General features: G+C 42.6%; 1 long non-coding RNA gene across 2 annotated transcripts in view; it reads left to right on the top strand.

The window, feature by feature from the left end:
- The window catches only part of LOC145343694 (uncharacterized), an 89,733-nt gene extending 77,784 nt beyond the window's left edge, over positions 1-11,949 (top strand). For both annotated transcript variants that reach the window (XR_013886773.1, XR_013886772.1), the window contains one exon: positions 7,290-11,949. This is a non-coding gene — a long non-coding RNA (uncharacterized LOC145343694). The remainder of the gene's footprint in view (positions 1-7,289) is intronic.
- Positions 11,950-19,040: the final 7,091 nt, after the last annotated feature.

Here is a 19,040-nt window from a genome sequence, read left to right as displayed (position 1 = left end):
TACACCAGAAAGTAAAACCAAGTTAGGAGTAAACTAGAAGTTGCAGGCACTGATCTAATTTTGGCACCCAAAGCCCTTTTGACGACCAAGGTTCCCCAAAACTCCCAGAACAATGGAAACTGGTGGAGATGTGGCAAAATAGACCTCCTTTGTTTGATCTTTGCTCGGCAGAATGGGACCAGGCAAAAGTTGCTCAATCCCCAGACCAAACTTCAACAGAAATGTTGCACACAATCACAGACCTTAAATCCAATTTTAAATTATGGCATGGGAAGGATAAACTCCGCAACAAAAATTCTGTTGATTTTTCCAGTACTGTACATACAGTACTGGAAAAATCAACAGAATTTTTGTTTCAGAGTTTGTCACACGTGATGTGCTGCTCAAGCAACTTTATTTTTGGTGGTAAAGACAAAAAACGCTGGTACTACTCTGCAGGTCAGGCAATATCCCTTGATAAGGAGAGTCGCAGTTAGCAATACAGTTCGATAATTAATCTGCAGAACTGGAAAATGTGAGGTTGATAGGCTTCAAGTTTGTGTAACCGAGAGAATGGGAAAAAAAACAAGATAGAAGATCTGTGATTGGGTGGGAGACAGGAAAGATTAAATGATGAAATGATTTATTATTATCTCATGTATTGAGATGCAGTGAAAAATATTGTTTCTTGTGCACTATTCAGACAAAACATAGCGTTCATAGAGTACATAAGAAGGGAGGATTGGAGAGGGTGCAGAATGTAGTGTTACAGCATTTGATTTGCTTTGATTTATTATTGTTACATGTATTAGTATACAGTGAAAAGTATTGTTTCTTGCATGCTATACAAAGCATACCATTCCACAGAGAAGGAAAGGAGAGGGTGCAGGATGTTGTAGTCATAGCTAGAGTGTAGGATCAGCTTAATACGAAGTAGGTCCGTTCAAAAGTCAGTTGGCAGCATGGAAGAAGCTGTTCTTGAGTTGGTTGGTACATGTCCTTAGACTTTTGTATCTTTTTCCTAGCAGAAGAAAATGGAAGAGAGTATTCCAGGATACATGGGGTCCTTAATTACGCTGGCTACTTTTCCGAGGCAGCAGGAATTTTAGACAGAGTCAATGGGTGGGAGGCTGGTTTGCGTGACGGATTGGGCTACATTCACAACCCTTTGTCGTTTCTTGTGGTCTTGGACAGAGCAGGAGTCATATCAAGTTGTGATACAACCAGAAAGATTGCTTTCTGTGATGCACCTGTAAAAGTCATAGCTAGGATATAGAGAAAGATCAACTTAATATATGGTAGATCCATTTAAAAGTCTGATGGCAGCAGGAAAGAAGCTGTTCTTAAGTCAGTTGGTATATGTCCTCAGACTTTTGTGTCTTTTTTCCATCAGAAGAAGGTGGAAGAGAGTATGTCCGGAGTGTGTTGAGGTCCTTGATTATGCTGGCTGTTTTTTCGAGGCAGCGAGAAGTGTCAGTGGAGTCAACAGACATGAGTCTGGTTTGCCTGATGGACTGGGCTATGTCCACGACACTCTGTAATTTCTTGCAGACTTGGTCAGAGCAGGAGCTATACATCAGGAAAGGATGCTTTTAATGGTTCATTTGTAAAAATTGGTGAGAGTCATAGTGGACATTGCGAATTTCCTTAGCCTTCTAAGGAAAGTAGAGACACTGGTGGGCTTTCTTAACTCTAGTTTCAGCATGGAGGGACCAGGACAGGTTGTTGGTAATCTGGACATCTAGAAACTTGAAGTTCTCTGCCATTTCCATTTCATCACCATTGATGTAGGCAGGGACATATCCTCCACTAAGCTTCCTAAAGTTATGACTTCCAACTCGATTTTCAAGTTTGCTGATGACACCATCATAGTGGGTCAGATCTCAAACAGTGACGAGACAGAGTACAGGAAAGAGACAGGGAATCTGGTGAATTGATGTGACAACAATAATCTTTACCTCAATATCAACAAAATTAAGGAGGTAGTCATCAAATTCCAGAAGCATAATAGAGGACATGCCCCAATCAATGGCAATGAAGTAGAAATGGTTGAGAGCTTCAAGTTTTTAGGTGCCCAGATCACGAACAACCTGCCTGGTCCATCTATACCGAGTTAAGAAAGCCCACCAATGTGTCTACTTTTTCAAAAGACTAAGGAAATTTAGCATGTTTGCTATGCCTGTCACCAACTTTTACAGATGCACCATAGAAAGCATTCTTTCTGGTTGTATCACAGCTTGGTGTGGCTCCTGCTTTGTCCAAGACCGCAAGAAACTACAAAGAACATAAGAACATAAGAAATAGGAGCAGGAGTAGGCCATCTAGCCCTTCGAGCCTGCCCCGCCATTCAATAAGATCATGGCTGATCTGTCGTGGCTCAGTTCCACATTCCCGCCCTCTCCCCATAACCCTTAATCCCCTCTCTCATCAAAAACCCATCAACCCGCGTCTTAAAAATATTTAGCGAGGCAGCCTCCACCACTTCAACGGGCAGAGAATTCCAGAGATTCACCACCCTTTGAGTGAAGAAGTTCCTCCTCAACCCTGTTCTAAACCACCCCCCCTTTATCTTGAGGCTATGCCCCCTAGTCCTACTATCCTTTCTGACCGGGAAGAGTCTCTCCACCTCTATCCTATCCATCCCATTCATCATCTTATACGTCTCAATGAGATCTCCCCTCATTCTTCTAAACTCTAACGAGTACAAGCCTAATCTATTCATCATGAACGAAGCCCAGCCCATCACTCAAACCAGCCTCCCACCTGTTGACACTGTCTACACTTTCAGCTGCCTCAGGAAAGCAACTAGCATATTTAAGAACCCCAAGCACCTGGACATTCTCTTTTCCATCTTCTTCCTTCGAGAAAAAGATACAAAAGTCTGAGGACACGTACCAACAGACTCAAGAACTTCTCTCCTGCTGCCACTAGACTTTTGAATAAACCTACCTCGCATTAAGTTGATCTTTCTCAACACCGAGCTATGACTGTAACACTACATTCTGCACTCTTCTTCCTTTTCTATGTATGATATACTTTGTCTGTATAGCGCGAAAGAAACAATAGTTTCAGTTTATTTATTAGTGTTACAAGTAGGCTTACTGCAACACTACAATGAAGTTACTTTTAATTGTATGCTAATACATGTGACAATAATAAAACAAATCAAATCAAGGTGAAGAATTAAAATGACAAGTGAATCACACTTGCAGACTGGACGGAAGTGTCCAGTAAAGTGAATATTCTATCCATGTTTGGTCCCATATGTATAGAGCAGATTGCGGTATAGGCAACAAATACACTCCACCAAATTGAAAGAAGCACACCTGGAAGAAATGTTTGGGGCCTTGAACCGTGAAGAGGGAGGGGTTGCTTATTTCTGTGTTGGGTTCCAGAACAATATTCAAACATCGTGCAACCAAGAAATAGAAATAACGCTGCAAATTAAGATAGGCTTGTTAATATTACCAACGGGCACAAGTTGTGTGCAGTATCCACCAGTATTCGTGTTCATACATTATTTCACCCGTTAAAACCAAAGGTGTTAATTAGTATTTACTGACTGGTGTCCCAGATGCACAGTCGTTCTGCCTCTGTGACAATACGTTGGTGTTCGAACTTGCCTCTGAAACAGGAGAGAATTCACTGTGATTCTGTTCTGTCGATGTACTTCTTATTGAGACTGATAGTGTTTTATAAGTGGAGATAAATGCATGCCAAAATAACATATTAGCAAATTCCTTTTACTTTAAGATACCAGTGAAGTGTTGCATTTTGGTTCAAAATTACTGGTGTATAGTTATTTCAGTGCATTCAATTCATGTCATGATATATCACGATGATTATGTGTGAGTCTCACTGTTAGACTTCTTGAAATTGAAAGGAAACATCCTGGCCAAGAAGTGTGAAATTGGAACTTTATTCCAGATGCATAGCTGATAATCATTTAATCAGAGTCTGGACTGAATTATAGTAATTGATAATCATTTGGATATGATAATACATGGATGTGATAGCAAAGATTTTACTCAGCTCACTAAACGTTAAGCTGGCAATAGCCCAGATTAAAATTGCCGGTTTGGAGGGAAAGCCCTCCCACAAACAGCTGTGGCCAGGCAGACTGTGAGGGCCCCACAGCCTGCCTGGATTGTGGATCCCAGCGTACCTCCAAACTCTCACCTCTGGTCCCTGCCTACTCCCGAGAGTTGAAGGCTCCAGCGTCCACCTCCTTGAACCCCAATAATGGCCCCCTTTGTAAGTTAAAAGTTAAAGTTTATTTATTAGTCACAGGTAAGGCTTACGTTAACACTGCAATGAAATTACTGGGAAATTCCCCTAGTCGCCCCAGTCCGGCCCCTGTTCGGGTCACTGTACCTAACCAGTACGTCTTTCAGAATGTGGGAAGGAACCGGTGCACTCGGAGAAAACTCATGCTGACATGGGGAGAATGTGCAAACTCCACACAGACAGTGACCCAAGTTGGGAATCATACCCAGGTTCCTGGTGCTGTGAAGCAGCAATGCTAACCATTGTGCTTCGGTGCCAGTTCTCTTGTGCCTCATAGTAACCTGAGGCAGACTTTTGTCCACATTCATGGCTACTTATTCCTGGAAGAGGTCGCGAGTCTGATGCCACCCATTTGTATATAGAAGGGGCTAGAAGAATGCACTGTGTTTTTGGGAGTTCAAGCCTATGAACTAACCTGAAATACAAGCTTTCAGTTAAGGGCTGAATCCCACTTGACCCAGGCTGATAAGCTGTCCAGCGTCTGAGACTGACCCCTAGTAATGCTCCCTAATACATCTGTTCTGCAAAAGGTAAATGGACTGTTTTCACCTCCTTATACAGTATGTCAGAAAGCCCAGGAAAGGTGGGGCCAACAGAAAAAATGCTGGAAAATCTCAGCAGGTCTGTAAGGATAGAAAAGAGCTGACGTTTTGAATCCAGATGATCCTTTCCCAAAGCTGACAGCTCTTTTGGTTTCAGATTCCAGCATCCACAGTAATTTACTTATATCCAGGAAAGGTGAGGAGTAGATTCCTCTCCTGTTCGAGCCTCCCACTCAAATTAATAACAAGGAGACTAAACCCTGAGGATTTTCTGCCTGTACATTGAAGACTGTCAGAAGAATGAGAGGAAAATTAGAACCTTTAATTGTAGAGGGAGCTAATATGCAAAATGCCATTCTGAAAACAGTCATCAAAAAACATATGATAGATTTTCAAAGAAAAAGCTGATTACTTGTTAACAAAACAATGTAGAAGATTTGCAAATAGGGGAGTGAAATACGACTTGGTGTCTATTTCAGAAATGTTTTGGAGGTCAGTGACATAGTGTTTAGCACTGCTGCTTCATAGCACCAAGGACCTGGGGTCAATACCTGGCTTGGATCACTGTGCAGAGTTTGCATGTTCTCCCCGTGTCAGCGTAGGTTTCCTCCGGGTGCTCTGGTTTCCTGCCACAAACTGAAAGACGTGCTGGTTAGATGCATTAGCCATGCTAAATTCTCCTTCAGTGTACCCAAAGAAGTGCCAGAGTGTGGCGACGAGGGGACTTTCACAGTAACTTCAGTGCAGTGTTAATGTAAGCCTACTTTGTGACTAATAAATAAATAAATCAACTTTAAAATTCTAAGATTTCTTTAAATTCTATGGGCTCCAATTCATAGCTGCATCTTTTCCATTTTTGGTAGCTTGTTAGAAGTTGTTTGAGTCAGACACAATGTCATTATAGCACCAAATTGATGCATATCTGACCAATACCAAAGTTTTTGGGTTTATTTCTGCTGGCATTGTAGGCTTTGAAAAATGTCACTCAATTTTGAAGCTTAGGGAACTACTAGCTGAAAGGCTGGTGTCAGTTTGGCCTGGTGAATTGTTTCAATATCCAAAGTGGTCGATCTTTGTTTCTCATGAAGTAGAATTGAATTTAAAATGTGTCTCACTATATTAAGAACCTTTAACCATTATGTTTCTACAAAAGGATTAGAAAATGAGGCAAGAATATTGAGAAATTGACTAGGTTAGGATTGTTTTCGCTGGAGTTTAGACGAATGAGGAGGAATCTCATAGAGACTGATAACATTCTAACAGGGACTAGACAGAGTGGATGGAGGGAAGATGTTCCCGATGGTGGGGGAGTCCAGAACCAGGGTTCACAGTTTGAGGATTCACGGTAGACCATTTAGGACGGAGGTGAGGAGCCATTTCTTCACCGAAAGAGTGGTGAGCCTGTGGAATTCATTCCCAAAAACGTAGTTGATGCCAAAACATTGAATGTATTCAGGAGACGGTTAGATGTAGCACTTGCGCTGAATGGGATCAAAGGTTATAGGGAGAAAGCAGAATTAGGCATTGAGTTGGATGATCAGCCATGATCATAATGGCGGTGCGGGCTTGTTGGGCCGAAGGGCCTGTTTCCCGTTCTGGGTTGTTCTTTGTTCTTTGTTCTTGAATGGAAGAGCAAGCTCAGAGGGGTATATCGGCTTCCTCCTGTTCCAATCTTCTTTGTTTCTATGTTTCTATCTCTCATTCCAGTTCCAAGCATTTAAAATATGCATTCCCATTGGATCACCGAATAAAATGCAGATGACTGCAGTAGGCAACTGAATCAAAAAAAAATACACTGACAGCAATAAAATAATTAATGAACATATTTTTGGATAATAATGTTATTAACAGAGCATAGCTGCAATTACTGATTTCATAAGGAGGTCTTGTGGCACAGTAGTCACATCCCTTCCTTCAGACCAGAAGTTTCAGGTTCAAGTCCAACACCAAAATTTGTTGGAACATCCTTTTTTTTAATTCATTCGTGGGACATGCTGGCTGGCCAGCATTTATTGCCCATCCCTAGTTGCCCAAGGACAGTTAAGGGTCAACCACATTGCCGTGGCTCTGGAGCCACACGTAGGCCAGACCAGGTAAGGATGGCAGATTTCCTTCCCTAAAGGACGTCACTGAACTAATCTGCAATTTTAAAAGTGTGTGTGGCTCCCTTGGTGCTCAGTCCAAAGATGAGTTGGATAGGTTAATTGGCCATGCTAAATTGACCCTCGTGCCAGGGGGATTAGCAGGGTAAGTGTGTGGGGTTGCGGGAACAGGGCCTGGGTGGGATTGTGGTTGATGCAGACTCGATGGGCTGAATGGCCTCCTTCTGTACTGTAGGGATTCTGTGATTCTAATTACTTTTAAGTAATGAGAAGCTGAGGTATGGCATGATCAGTCTTTCGTGATTTGGTGATCTATAAAATACACCTTCTATTCATGTTATCCTGCATTGCTAAGACATTGTATTTAAATCTCTTTTAGGAATTCTGTGAACTTCAAAGCAGTGGCACAAATCAACTTGGACTGGGAAAATATACCTTCAATACCGGACACCACAGACAAATGAAACTCTTACCAAATTAATCATCATCAGAAGAAGGACAGAGGAGGAATTTGCACATTACAAAACCTAATTTAATAGGCTAGTGACTGATCAACGTGGCATAAGTTGTTTTTATAAGAAATTACTTCTTGACTTGGCGGTGTAACAAAATAAAAATGTTACCAAAACTAGAAGGGTAGATTTGAAGTTTGGCGAGCTGGTATAAGCAAGGTGGTTATGCCCAAAGCTGGCTTACTACCCCACTTAGATCAGTACTCGAGCCACTGCCATTCTTCGCTGGGCAGCTGGCCTGCCCACTTGCTTCAGATTGTAGGCCCTGTTTATATGCAAATCACAATTATGTGATGTACATAGTCCACTTGCAATTTCGATGGTCATTTGCATGCCTCCCAGTTGCATCAGAAGGTATAGCAGAAAAGGTGCACACAAAGGGTAAGTTCTGAATAATGTTGATGGAGCCAGGATGAGCGGGGATGCCCCTCTGCAAGAACGATATGGGGCACTGCCCACCCAGGCTCCTTTCACCCCACAAGCTGCACCACCCAGACATAACTTCCAGCAGGCTGGATTTAGTGTCCATTTCCCATTGGCACCATGTTAACAAGGTCCATCCTTCAAAATGGGACAGACCTCCTATCACAGTATCAGCTCTCTGGCATATTTCCACTGCTTAGCCATTGAATAGTTAAAATCTGCCGCAGAGTTGATTAAGTCGCTCCACTTTGTATTACTTTTATGCATGCATTCCATGCCTGAAACAGAAATACGTTAATGCAATTCTGTACACATGCTCAATGTGAGATAAAAATCATACTTATGTATAATTATTTCAGGAAGTGGCAGGTGTTAGCTGTAGATATTGTATTATAGTTGTACCATATCACAATGACAATTTCTTTTGTACTTTTTTAATACAATTCTTACCAATGTTTCTGTAGTCTTATAGATGGTTTTTCCCAATTTTAGTAGGGAGCTGAACATTATTGGTAAGGCCAACATTTATTGCTTACCCTTGATTGCCCTTGAGCAGGTTGTGGAAAGCTACCTCTTGCCATCCATGTGGCAAAGGCCTGCCCATAAATGTGTTGGCGAGGGAGTTTCAAAATTCTGAGCCATCAACAGTGAAGGAGCTGCGATGCAGTTGCAAGTCAGCGTATTGAATAGGTTGGAGGAGAATTTTCAGGTGATGGTGTTCCCAGTGTATGTTGCACCCATTTAAGGGCCAGGCTCATCATTTGATCTGGTTCTTCATTACCTGTTGGTTTATTTGGACAAGATTAAGAGGTTTGAAGTCGATGATAGCTTTTGTCATTGATGCCGTGATTGATGTGGCTGATTGATACCTTTAAGTTGTGGGAGATTTTCAAAGTGTATTTGTGTATTGTGCCAGTTTAAGAAGCATTTCAGAGACTTGCCATGATTGCCAATGGTTCAGTGGTTCTATATGTAGTAAAAACTAGAAGGAAGATGCATAGAAGGATCATGGAAAGGGCATGGGGGTAGGAAGGGGCTTAGAGGGAGCAGGGAATAAGAGGAGTGGTGACAGGAGCGTACCCAGAAGAGGGTATTGGCAAGACCTTTTAAACCTAGCTATCAAAAGGTTCCCGACTCAGCAGGCTTCCCCCAAGTTTTATGAATTGCCTTACCTGGGGCGGGGGCAAAGAAGTTCCCAAATCTATCCAGGGGATAGTAGAATGGGGGACAAAATTCATATTTCCCCACAGGTTTTAAAATGGTGAGCTCAACTTGACAGGCCATGCCTGTGGGATCATTACCTGATTGAGAGAAGATGACAGGGGTCAGGAGTGTAGGGTCATTAAACATTAATTTACCCATTCCTGACTCAATCTGAGGCAGTTTTGGGAGGGAAAAATGCAACCCAATTGAAACTGTGACAGTGGGATGGAATCTTTCCATTTTAGTAGGGGTGAGCTCGAAGGCAGGACCGTGGACTGACATACAGACCATTGGGGATGGGACTCCCCTTCATGCCAGTGGAAGAGTATTTTCTAAGATTCTGTCCCATATCTCCTACACTAAAATCTGTTTAAAGACTATCTTTTTTTCCATGGAGACCCAGCATTTCACAACCCCACTTGTCACACCTGACACATTTAAATAATAGGGATAGCCTCCAAGAACTATGGGGCTATATTTACATAGACAAAAAGAGTTGTTTTGGAACATGCGGGTTTTTAGTAATCCAGAAGCATGCTAAACCTTCTTCCTTTTATAATGCATGGTTAACAATATTTTTTTCCCACTATATGTAATTTACAGCTCACCTCAGTAAGTTAAATTTAAATTCGAACCTGCTAATCACAGTGGATTTCGCAACTTCCCTGTTCACATTTTCACTGACCTGTGCTTTCTTATGCCGCAGCACCCATTGCTCGAGCTTATCCACATTTGAAATGTCCAAATCTCTGTTCTATTATTTGACAAGTACACCCTCTGAGCACAGCTTGAGTGTGGCATCGGTTCATTTACTCTAAGATACCACTTTCATCCTAAATTAATTTTGTGAAAGATCTTTTATTCTACAATCGCAGTTTGCAAATGCCCAAATCAGATTTGTCTAAGTAGTGAGGCTGTGGAATACAATACATGCAGGTGTGGTAGGTGCTGTCTCTTCGAATACTTTCAGAACAATCTCGATTAGTTCTTGCTGAGGATTGAAATCACACAATACAGAATGTAAGTGTCTTTCTAAACCTTTGAAATCCTTGGCTTGTTGGCTGGTTGCAGTGACCTGAGGGATGGGGGATCAAAGAGGAAGTTTCCAGTGTATATTTTATGGCTTGCTGGCCCTGGGTTTTTCTTTTTCCCACTTACTGCGATTTTTAAGCAGCCAGTGCTGGAAATTGGAAACAAAAAGCAAAGATGTGGAGTATGCTTAACAGATTTAACAACATCAGTGAAGAGAAACACAGGTGATTATAGCGGGTGGGCACAGTGGTTAGCACTGCGGCCTCACAGCGCCAAGGACCTGGGTTCAGTTTCAACCATGGGTGACTATCCGTGTGGAGTTTGCAAGTTCTCCCCCTGTGCCTGCGTGGGTTTCCTCCGGGTGCTCCGGTTTCCGCCCACAGTCCAAAGATGTGTGGGTTAGGTGGATTGGCCATGCTCAATTGTCCCTCTGTGTCCAAAGATGTGTCGGCTAGGGGGATTAGCCATGGTAATGTGCAGAGAAAGGACTGAGGGGAGGACCTGGGTGGAATACTCTTTCTGAGAGCTGGATGGCCTCCTTCTGTACCGTAAGAATTCTATGATTCTATGATCCTGTAACTGCCCAAATCAATGCTGCCCTCGCTTGGGAACCGATGTAACTGAATCCCATTCAAAAGCATGTTTCTCCTTCGCAATTTTGCCATTTGCGAGGTTTTGAGAGAACATTTCTATTCCTATTCCTGTGTAACCCTGGTGAACGGTGGAACTTTATTATTCACTTATGTCTTATCATCTACCCGATACAAAATTTATAATCTAAACTATTTAATTCTAATTTTACTGCAGTTATAGCAGTGTTGTTCTTCACTGCAGCATACTCCATTAAAACATGTTATGGTCTGTCAATTGCATATTTATTAAAAGAGCTGTAGAGTATAGGAAACAAGAGCAGGAGAAGGCCATTCAGCCCTTCGAGCCTGTTTATACTGTTCCATACTGAATGTTCCAGCGCTCACAATTTTCAAACTGAGTGCATAAACTGCTCTTCTTTGCTTTCACCTTTTTAGTCAGGTATCTGCAATTTCCGAAAATGTTTTGAACCGGGACTAGATTATAACTTTTTTAAAATTACCCCCTGCTCTTGCTGATATTGTGGGGTTATGGGGATAGGACCTGGGTGGGATTGTGGTCAGTGCAGACTCAGTGGGCCGAATGGGCTCCTTCTGCATTCTATGAAAGTGCACCAAAGGTTTAGAACAAGTTGGATTCATAAAATATCATAGGAAGGCCTACATTAATCTGCTGGGGTTTGACATGCCATGAACAGAGTTTAAAGGAAAGAAGCTCTTAGCTCCAAAGACAAAGCAGTGGCACAAATTTGCAGTTAGACTCATGGACCTACTTAAGCGGTGATGGGCACGCACGAGAACATGTAGGCCACTCTTCAATCGGGTAAAGTTGAACTCACTTAGTATAGTTAAATTCACATTAACAGTTTTGTTGCCAGGTTTCCAACACCATTTTGAAATTGTCCCGTTGAATCTTTATGCAAGAATTCAAAAATGTTTCTTTACACGTGTTGTGGGTACACTGCAACTGCTGCAAAGGCGTAGCAACATGAGGCTATCTAATTCTGCTGGTCCCACACTCGTAGCTAATATGCAAGCTCACACTGACTTGACTGAAGTCAAGATTTCTCCGCAGATTGGACTTAACCCTACCTTACTGGCAAGTTTGAATGCAGGGAGGGCATCTTAAATCCAGCAGGCGAACTTCATTGAATCATAGAATCCCTACAGTGCAGAAGGAGGCCATTCGGTCCATTGAGTCAGCACTGACCACAATCCCACCCAGACCCTATTCCTGTTACCCCACATATTTACCCCACTAATCCCTCTAACCTACACATCCCGGGGACACTAAGGGGAATTTATAGAACATAGAACATAGAACATAGAACATTACAGCGCAGAACAGGCCCTTCGGCCCACGATGTTGCGCCGACCAGTTACAAAAACAATGACCCACTAGCCTATACCAATCCCTTTTCGTCCATAAACCTATCCAGAGATCTCTTAAACGCCCCCAAACTAGACGCATCTACAACTGCAGCAGGCAGGGCATTCCAATCCCTCACCACCCGCTGGGTAAAGAACCTACCCCTGATATCCGTCCTGTAGCTACCCCCCCTTAATTTAAAGTCATGCCCCCTCGTGCTAGCTTTCTCCATCCGAGGAAAAAGGCTATCACTATCCACCCTATCTAAACCCCTAATCATCTTATATGTTTCAATAAGATCCCCTCTTAGCCGCCTTCTTCCCAACGAAAACAACCCTAGATCCCTCAGTCTCTCCTCATAGGACCTCCCCACCATACCAGGCAACATCCTAGTAAACCTCCTCTGCACCCTCTCCAACGCCTCCACATCCTTCTTGTAATGCGGGGACCAGAACTGCACACAGTACTCCAAGTGCGGCCGCACTAGAGTAGTGTACAGTTGCAACATTACACTGCGACTCCTAAATTCAATCCCCCTACCAATAAACGCCAAGACACCGTACGCCTTCTTGACAATCTTATCTACTTGATTCCCAACTTTCAGGGATCTATGTACACACACACCTAGATCCCTCTGTTCATCCACACTATTCAAAGTCCTCCCGTTAGCCCTATACTCGACACATCTGTTGCTCCTACCAAAGTGAATTACCTCACACTTCTCCGCATTAAATTCCATCCGCCACCTCTCGGCCCAGCTCTGCAACCTATCTAAGTCTCCCTGCAGACTATGACACCCTTCCTCACAATCTACCACACCTCCAACTTTGGTGTCATCAGCAAATTTACTAATCCACCCAACTATACCCTCATCCAGATCATTAATAAAAATTACAAACAACAGTGGCCCCAAAACAGATCCCTGAGGCACACCACTCGTAACTGCACTCCATGATGAATATTTACCATCCACCACCACCCTCTGTCTCCTATCTGATAGCCAATTCCTGATCCAACTTCCTAGATTACCCACAATCCCATACATCTAGCATGGCCAATGCACCTAACCCACACATCTTTGGACTGTGGGAGGAAACCGGAGCACCCAGAGGAAACCCACGCAGACACGGGGAGAATGTGCAAACTCCACACAGATGGTGCTCCGAGCCGGGAAGCGAATCTGGGTGCATGGTGCTGTGAGGCAGCAGTGCTAACCACTGTGCCAACGTGCCGCCCTTACTTGCTGACCTCTTTCCCCTCCGCAATTGTACCAGTGGCAGGGTGTGTCAGGCAGCCCGCCCCGAAAGGGGATCTCTAAGCAGGCGATTAATTCCTGCCTCCAGGAGTTACCAATGGCAGGAGAGGCCCGTGTCACGCGTTGAGCCTGACAGGTTTCCCTGCGTGAGCTGCTGAGGGGTCACCCTTCCTGCGTGGGCCTCTGGGATCGTTGGAGGGTTCCCCAGCCCATCCACCCTCATTCCATCCCACCCTAAGGTCACTCCTGCCAGCAGAATCTTCCAGTCCCGCTGAAGTTGATGGAGTTTTGAATAGCTCACCGTATTTTCTAGACCCGTTCCTGCCTTGACAGGGCTGTAAGATCCCGCCCAAAGGGTGGAAATTGCATCTTCATTGAGCGGCTGCAGGACAGTTAGTTCTTCACCTGGGGCAGGTCTCCCCACTTCCTCCCACCTCCCCCCAGCCCCCGCCCCCCAAATCCCAGCTTTTTTTATTCAGGGCAAATTGGGGAATCTGGTGCCTTGTTAAATCCAGCCCCATATCTTGTAAAGGGGGCCTGGGAATTATTTTGCAGTTATATAAAATGTGTATAGTAATTAATACCATTTATTACATTGACCAATGTCAGAACCGCAACAAAATTAGCATGGTATTCACAACCAGTTTAGTGGAGGTTTTATCTACGTGTACACATAGAACCAGAAAGGCAGGGGGCCTTAACAGTGGATGGATGGCAAGTACTGAGTGAAGAAACAGCCTTCTGCAGTAAATTATTCAAGCAGTTGTTAAAAAGCTTACACAGGATAATTTAAACCTTGAATGTTAAATACTAGCAACTTATCAGAATGCATGCATTAATGTAATACACAAAGCAGGCACTAATTGTTCCATTTGGGTTTGATTCTTAGTGTCGATATCTTTGTTTCAGCAGATTTGATTTGTTGTATGTGGTATCTTCTCCAGTTTAATCTTACTGCTTATAAGTAACCTTTCAAGAAATCAGAACGACGCGTCACTTTACATAGCACTTTCTTAATTGGAGTACGTGAGTAAGCAGTTTTAAAGAAAGCAATTTTCTATCAAGGTTTTACCATTTAAAGAGGCAAATACCAAAGTCACTTTTTTTTAAAACGAAATGTATTATAAAAGCTTTACTTATAAAATTTGCAATGTGCAAAATCACGTGATATATATGTAAAAAATTAATTCAAGAGAAGTAGTGTAGTGAAAAAAGTAATATATTTTTTCACAAATGTAGATAAACAGATATTACATGGTTTACATGGCGAGTGTAACATTACGTTCAGGGGTTGCCCCAGTTGTATAAAGTCAGAGGTAATTGCAGTGTACATAAAGTGAAATAATGATTTGAACTTAAGTGCAGGAAATAAAGCTAGCAAGCTGAGGCTGAAAACAATAGCAAATGCTATAGTAATTAATAATTCTGTATATTCATAATCATGTAAAAATTCTGTAATGTACAATTGTAAGGAACATGTTGAATGTGTTTGAGGATGGCTTGGACAGTGTTTGATTTGCTGCAAAATTACTTTAGTTACTGGATCACCAGTGCTCTTTCTAAATTCCAAATGTTCACCTTTCTATCTGTGTTTGACAAAATATTTTTCCCTTGGCATCTGTGTTTCACATGATTCCTGAGAGATAGTTTTTACAATGCATGATGCAGTTTGTTTTCCTCCTTCATTGCCTGCAGAGACGTGTAAATACATCAAATGTTTTATTTATTTGGGTGCTACTGTAAGTGGGCATTTGGAACCCTCTTATTTTGTAAAGTAAAATAAATCTCCATGTTTATAAGCATTGAAATCAGCAATATCAGAGATGTTGTATAAAAGGGATATGTGCAATGCAAAATAAAATAATTAAAAATGAACTGCCAAGGACTGCATATGGTAAACCTTTTGTCTGAAAAAAAATGGGAATGCGTCAAGAATTGTGCCTCAGCTGTTTGAGTAGCAAGAAAAATTTACATTTATATCATGTATTTAACATATGTAACGACCAGGTGTGGGGAGGGAATCAGCTCGTCTCTATTCAACTGTCTTGGTAGGTCACAAATGTTTTTAAATTTGTTTTTGCTCTGGATGCCTTTTTCCAATTCAAAATGTATTTTTTATTATCTGTGCAGGGAATAATAAGGAGCCAATCAAAGGAGCCAAAGAAACAGCAAGTCTACTAGACACTGAACCCAAGGAAAAATAATAAAGTCTGCCATATCACACACACATACACGTATCAGAAGCAAGGAAAGTTAGAGTCCAAATAAAGATTAAAAAGTTATACAGTTCAAAGTCCCTCATGGGTGTTTGAGGCATAGATTATTAAACATTGTGGCCGATTGAAGTTATCTGGATCGCGGGACCAGTTGTATGTCAATCCTTAAAAGATCTCAGTTTGTTGGTAGGTCTTGGGTACGCTGATTTCTTGAACTGGGGGTTGAGTTTATTCCTAGGGGAAGAGAGAGAAAGTGAGAGATCTGTTCAGCCTATTTCTCTTCTGGCCTTGTCCCAAAATCTCTCAGATGGTATCTCACTCTCTTATGCTGGATCTTTAGGCTATTGAAATACATTTCTACTTGAGAGCCAGAGATCCCTCGCCAGTCAGCAACTTCTTCAGATTTCTCTGTCTCTGCTTGACAAACCCAATTCTTGAAGCCCTGCTCAGTGTGCATTCCGAAGGAATTTGATTGATCTGAGTGCTTTGAAAACAAGGATGAGGATTTGAGACATCAAACAATAAACCATTGATTGATAGGTGAATGAGATTTTGGAACATGTTAATCTGCAAAATGCATAATTAAGATGTCATGGTTACAGTGCTTTTAACTTGAACCTATGGAATGTAGTGAATAATGTTGGTGAGCTGGAGATGCAGATAACCAGAGTGGAATGGGATGTTATGGGAAAAAATGACTCAATGAAAGTCAAGATTAGGTACAGTATAGTATAGTACACAGTGTTCCAGAAAGATGGGGGAGAAAAGAGAAGAGAAGGCAAGGCGTTATTGATTAGGAAGAATATTACTGTTGGAGAAAGAAGATGTCCGGGAAGCATCAAGGACAGGATTTATTTGTTTTGAGCTAAGTTAGAGAAACCCTTACATTAGCAGATGTATTCTGTAGGCTGCCAGTTAATGGGAGAGATATGGAGGAACCAATTTACAAGGAAATTACAGAGAGGAGATGGTGCTAGTACAGTTGAGGTATATTTTCATGAAGGGGAAAGGCAGGACAAACAAAGTTACAGCTCCCTTGACGGAAGTGGCAGAGAGCAAGATGAAACAGAAGATGTGACTGCGTATGACACATTTTGGCATGGCAATTTAAGTGAAAATCAGGGTGAATATAGAATGTTCAGAGGGCAGGTATGAAACAAAATAGGAAGCAAAGCAAGTATGAGAAAAAACTGCCAGTTACATAAAAGCAAATCCAAAAGCCGTCTACACTATAGATACATGAAAAGTAAGAAGATAATAAAAGGAAAAATGGGATTGAGTAGGGTCCATCAAGGGGATTTACACACAGACATAGAGGGCAATGGCTGTGATACTAAAGCAATACTTTGCGTCTGTCTTTATCAAGGAAGAAATTGCAGTCAGAGACATGGAGAAAGAGGAGGTAGGTGAAACACTGGATGGCCTACAATTGATGAAGAGGAAATATTAGAAAGACTAGTCAGATGTCTCCAGAAACAGATGGGATGCATCCAAGGATACTGAGGCAAGAAAGGGTAGAAATTGCAGTGGCATTGGCCATAACTTTACAGTTCTCACTAGATAGCCCAGTGGACTGGAAAATAGATAATACCTTGTTCAAAAATAGGTGAAAGTGTATGCCCAGCAACTGCAGGCCAATTATTTTAACCTTGATGGTGGGAAAACTTTTAGAAATGATAATCTAGGACAAAATTTGCAATCACTTGGATGATTTTTTAAAAATGATTAGTGTCACAAGTAGGCTTAGATTAACACCGCAATGAAGTTACTATGAAAATTTCCTAGTCGCCATATATCGGGTACACTGTTCAGAGAATTTAGCATGGCCAATGCACCTAACCAGCACATCTTTCAGACTGTGGGAAGAAACCGGAGCACCCAGAAAAATCCCAAGTAGATATGGGGACATTGTGAAGACTCCGCACAATTCAGATGATTAGAGAAAGCCAGCGTGGATTTGCTCAATGGGTTAGATTCAGAACAGATCCAGCAGCAGAATTGAATTCCACCATAACCTATAACCTCACAGCCCAGAATATCCCTCATTGACCATTGCCACTCAGCTGGGTGCCCAACACTAGTGAGGAGTGTTGGAGAGCATGCCAGGAGCAGCATCAGGTATACCTAAAAATGAGGCACTAACCTGGTGAAGTTACACCACAAGACCGCTACATACAAGCTAAACAGCAGAGGCACATGTTGCAGAGCTAAGCAATCCCACACCAACAGATCAGAACAAAGTTCTGCATCCTGCTATCATGCGCAATTGTGAATGATGATGGATACCTACACAACCAGTGAGAGGAGGAGGATTCATGAATACCTCCATCTTCAGTGACGGTTGAGCCCAGCATGTCAGTGCAATCCTATCCAGCCAGACAGGCTATGTGAACGATGCATCTCAGCTTCCTCCTGCTGCCTGATGCACTGCCCTTCCTGCAGAGAGTCCTGCCTCATTGCTAGCTGATGCCTTCCTGTGTTCAGTTACTCCATCCACACCCAAACCCTCAGTTTTTGAAGTTTATTTATTAGTCACCAGTAAGGCTTACATTAACACTGCAATGAAGCCACTGTGAAACTCCCCTGGTCGCCACGCTCTGGTGCCTGCTCAGGTCAGTGCACCTGACCAGCACGTCTTTCAGACTGTGGGAGGAAGCCGGAGCACCCAGAGGAAACCCACGCAGACACAGGGAGAATGTACAGACAGCGACCCAAGCCAGGAATCAAACCCGGGTGCCTGGCGCTGTGAGGCAGCAGTGCTAACCACTGTGCCACCATGCCACCCAGTTTTCTTGGTAACCTTGCCCCTGCTCTCCCCACACTGTGATGTGGAGATGCTGGCGTTGGACTGGGGTAAACACAGTAAGAAGTCTCACAACAGGTTAAAGTCCAACAGGTTTATTTAGCAGCACAAGCTTTTGGAGCACTGCCCTTCATCAGGTGAGTGGGAGTTGTGTTCACAAACAGGGCATATATGGATACAAACTCAATTTACAAGATAATGGGTGGAATGCAAGTCTTTACAGGTAATCAAGTCTGAAAGATACAGACATTGTGAGTGGAGAGAGGTTAAGCACAGGTTAAAGAGATGTGCATTGTCTTCTGCCAGAACAGTTAATGAGATTTTGCAAGCCCAAGGGGTTACAGGTAGTACGACATGAACCCAAGATCCCAGTTGAGGCCATCCTCATGTGTGTGGATCTTGGCTATCAGTTTCTGCTCAGTGATTCTGCATTACCCTCCCTGGATAAGACGTTCTGTCGGAAAGTCGGTGCAGACTCAATGGGCCGAATGGTCTCCTCCTGCACGGTAGGGATTCTGCAATAACAGCAGAAAGAATTTACTTTCTAGAGCCTTCTAAACAGAATAATGCCTGTTTCATAGGAGTGTTAGAAAACAACATTTAACACTGAGACTGAAGGAGATATTAGCACAAGTCACCAAATGTTAGGTCAAAAAAGTCAATTTTTTTAAAAAAGTGTTAAAAGGGGGCATGGCCTCAAAATAAGGGGGAGCAGATTTAGGACTGA

Source organism: Carcharhinus amblyrhynchos, chromosome 6, assembly GCF_965287045.1.
Source record: "Carcharhinus amblyrhynchos chromosome 6, sCarAmb.v2.hapA, whole genome shotgun sequence".
Lineage (NCBI taxonomy): Eukaryota > Metazoa > Chordata > Chondrichthyes > Carcharhiniformes > Carcharhinidae > Carcharhinus > Carcharhinus amblyrhynchos.
Note: the sequence above shows the minus strand (reverse complement) of the source record. Positions and strands in the feature narration are given on the sequence as shown.